The 4,196-nt window shown below is 40.0% G+C and overlaps 1 pseudogene; it reads left to right on the top strand.

Annotated features, from left to right (window-relative positions):
* Positions 1–1,859: 1,859 nt before the first annotated feature.
* On the top strand, positions 1,860–2,215 carry LOC111552165 (annotated as a pseudogene).
* The last annotated feature ends 1,981 nt before the right edge of the window (positions 2,216–4,196 follow it).

The following is a 4,196-nucleotide window of genomic DNA, read 5'->3' as shown; positions in this document are numbered from 1 at the left end:
AACAAGTGATAACATATTTGACTAACATGTCAAACTGATTCATAGCTATATACTTACTGTAATTCACCCTGGTGGTATCTGCTTCTAATAGTAAAACAGATAGCAGCAACTCTGAAATCAATGGTTTTATGTGTGTACAACCACTGGTTTTATGTGTGGGCACAGATTACTGTATCATTGTGTATAGTATGCAGTCATTTGTTTTGATTAAGTACTTTAAAATGTCAAGTTTCTCTGCACAGATGCACATAGAGCTGTGGTTATTTCTGGGACAAGGATCTAAGATTTGGGGAAACATCACATTTCTTTTTTTTTATCACATGCATCTACCCCTAGTTAAAATAATTGACAATAAAAGAATTACAAGTAAGGCCACCCTTTCTTTGGTGCTAAGCACTAGAAGGGAATGGGGAAGGTCCAGGAGCTAGAAGGTCAGACAAAAGATTCCTAGAGAAACGGACCCACCCTACCATGGCTGTTGGAGCCTCAGAGAAGCCCACCTGGGCCAGAGGCTCAAGATGCCAAGAAGCTTACAAACAATAGGTAACATAAATCCATTCCGAACCCCACCCAGTAGATGATCTGAGGGATGCCAAGAAGGAAGCTCCTTTCTCCTAGCTTTTGTCTTTGTATTGGAAACAGAAAGTAGTGAAAGGCATGTTTAGGTCTATGACTCTAACTGTCATTAAGGACTTGGACTTCATTATTCCTCTTATCCTCCCTTTCTTTTCTTTGCACTTTTTGTGATGGAGTTACTGGGCAGTGCAATGGACTTTGTGTAGTATGGGAGGGGACAGAAAGTGGAGTAGCAAGAGGCGCAGACACTCCTTGAACTGAGGGAGCTGAAGGACTCCTTGGATGGACAGTAGTTCTCTCTGCAAGTCTGCTTTTATTCAGTGCTGCTGGAGGAGTAGAGTCTTGTTCACTTTTCACCTTGATAGATTTTTCTTTCTGCTGTCTCTGCATGTCTCTCTTCACTGAAGGTCTATGATATTAGCTCTATTATTTCTTCAGACACATTTTTTTCCTCCCAAGACTTCAGGTAGAAATTCAGGCAACTGCAATCCTGTCTCTGTCCTTTCTGATGATTGATTGAACTTGTCTTCACATTCCACCCTTGGTTTCTACCTATTTCCGTCAGACTTATTCTACTTATTCTCTTCCCTTCAAACAGATATTGAGGGCTTTGTGACCATGCCAAGGAGAAGAGGATGAAAGATGTGCCTACATATGTTGTGGTCTAAATTGTGTCCCTCCCAACCCTGCCCCAATTCATGTTGACCACCTAACTCCCAGTGTGATGAAATTTTGGATATAGGGCTTTTAAGAGATAACTATGGTTAAATGAAACCAAGGGACATTTGGGGGAGGCATTGTTCTAATTAGATAGGATTGGTGGCCTTACAAAAAGAGGAAAAGAGAGATCTCTCTCCACATGCACTCACTGAGGAAAAGCCATGTGAGCCCTCAGGAAGAAAGTTCTGTCTGCAAGCCAGGAAGAGGACCTTCAGCAGAAACTGACCATGCTGGCACCCTGATCTCAGACTTCTATCTTCCAGAACTTAAGAGCAAATAGATTTTTGTTATTTAAGTCACCCTGTCTGTGATATTTGTTTCAGAAGCCTGAGCTGAATAAAACAACATAAAACTTGCATTCATGAAAATTGTGGACTCCATTCCTAGTCATTGATTTTTCACCGTCATAGATCAGTAGTGGGTCATCATTACCCTGAGCAGCTGCATCTTCAGATCCAAAACATTTGAAAAGAGAGGCATCAGTTTTCATTATGAAAATAGATGTTATTCAGGCAGCAGCAACGCGGAGGAAATAGGAGTGAACCCAGAGCGTAGTGACCATCATGAGCCTCCTCAACAAGCCCAAGAGTGAGATGAACCCAGAGGAGCTGCAGATGTGAGAGGAGGAGGAATTTAACACGGGTCCACTCTCTGTACCCACACAGTCAGTCAAGAACAACACCCAAGTGCTCATCAGCTGTGGCAACAATAAGAAACTCCTGGGCCAAGTGAACGTCTTTGACAGGCACCGCAACATGGTGCTGGAGAACATGAAGGAGATGTGGACTGATGTACCCAAGAGCGGCAAGGGCAAGAAGAAGTCCAAGCCAGTCAACAAAGACTGCTACATCTCAAGATGTTCCTGCACAGGGACTCGGTTATCATGGTCCTGCGGAATCTGCCCATTGCCTGCAAGTAGGGGCCTCCTATCTGTCGACAGAAGTCATTCACCTGGCCTACGAAAACCACTACCATTGGTGTTGAGAATAATAGAGCTCTGTGTTTTTTTCTATTGAGGTAGGGGGAAGAAAAGAAAATAGATAGTATTTTGAGTAGAAATGTGGCTCTAGAGACAGGCTATTTCTTTACAACAATTTTAATTCTAGTTCTGACTCCACTTTATACAAACGATGTGACCTTAGTAAGTTACTTAGTCTGTTTAATTCTCAGATAATTCTTCTGTGAAATGGGGATAATAGAGTATCTAATACATAGAGTAGTGGTGAGCATTAAATAAATTAATTCACAAATCATTGAACACAGTACTTGACACATAATAAGTACACATTAATATTTATTTTTATTTATAGGAGTAGCTAAACAGAGATGTTGATGCCTACTGTACAGGGTTGATTTTTAGTTTGGTAGATAACTTGTTTATGCAGTCTTCATTAATCTGTGTTGAAGAAAAATTGCACTGAATGCCTGGTAAAAATGGAAAGACAGATTTTATTTGGGTTACTGCAGTAAAAGAGAGATTTTAGTACAGAACTGAGCTCAGCTTCACTGAATTAAAGGTGGGCAGATTTTTAAGCCCAAACATGAACTAGCAGAAAAGCACTGGAGAACATTAGGTGATAAGTTGGTGAATGTAATTTGAGCATCTGTCTTTGCTAATAGGTACTTACTGAAGTTAGGCTCTGTAATGGTACTCAAACATTTTTCTGGGTGTTTCTGTGAGGCTGTTTGTGGATGAGATTAACATTGAAATCAGCAGACTGAATAAAGCAGATTGTCCTCCATGTGGGTGGGCCTCATCCAATCAGTTGAAAGCCTGACTAGAACAAAAGGCTGACTTTCCTCAAAGAAGGAAAGAATTCTCCTGCCTAGTCATCTTTAAATTGGATCATTGGCTCTTCTCTGATGGTCTTCCAACTGGGATATTGACTCTTCCTGCTTTTAAAGCAGTGTCTAGCCTTCAGATTCAAACATTGGCTCTGCAGATTTTGAACTTACTGTCCTCCATAAACATGTGAGTTAATTCTTTATAATATGCCCCCTCCCTGCCCAACCCTTTTTCCCATTCTGTTTTCCTGGAGAACTCCGATTAATATAGGCTCCTACATTTCCACAGAGACTGTGAGATAGGAACACTATCTTTTTTGAAGATTACATTTCAAAGAGATAGCGCTCAGGTTCTTGAGAAAGACATTCTTGGATAAATCTGGCAAAAAGCTGGGAGATGATTTATATCTCAAAAGGGCAGGGAAATAATTTACAATTGAAAGCTTTCTGAAGTAAATTCTCTAAGGAAAGGAAGGTCAGGGGTCTATAGTCAGGAATAAATCAGTCTTAATTTTAGTTAAACTGAGGAGAATGTTAAGGTTGTATTGTCATGTGCAAGGCAGTGTTCTGTGCCTCGAGTTTCAGAACTATATCTGGGTATCAAAATATGGAGGGTATGTAATTTTCATATATTTTTAAAAGATTTTATATTTAAAAAATTTGTTATACATTCCCATGAAAAAAACTTAGTTTTTCCTTAGCAAGAATAATTAGCTAAAATGAAAAGATAGAGCATTTTATTAACATCCACTTGCAAGCCAGGCTTTGCTTATAAAACCAGTTTGAGTGGCCATTTTGTGGCACTTGCCCTGGGTGTCAACATTTCAGTTTATGGGTCTGCAGAGGATGTGTTAGTTGAATAAGTCAAATGAGATACATGGTCTCCTAATAGGATTTATGACATAGTGAATATGAAAGCAACTGGAAGTGTCTAATATGAGATGTCCTAGATAATGTCACTTAAAGTAGAAATTGAACTTGTCCCCATTTCTAGGTCCTAGGCCAAACTGCTTGGGAGTACTTTACCTCTTGGGTATTGCTGCTGTAGGCTTATTATCCCTGTGTTCTTCCTCTTAGCATCTTAAGATGAGAAGCTGCTGTTCTTTCTGTGTCAT

This window comes from Piliocolobus tephrosceles, chromosome 9 (genome assembly GCF_002776525.5).
Source record: "Piliocolobus tephrosceles isolate RC106 chromosome 9, ASM277652v3, whole genome shotgun sequence".
NCBI classification, from domain to species: Eukaryota; Metazoa; Chordata; class Mammalia; order Primates; family Cercopithecidae; genus Piliocolobus; species Piliocolobus tephrosceles.
This window is presented reverse-complemented; position numbering and strand designations above follow the sequence as displayed.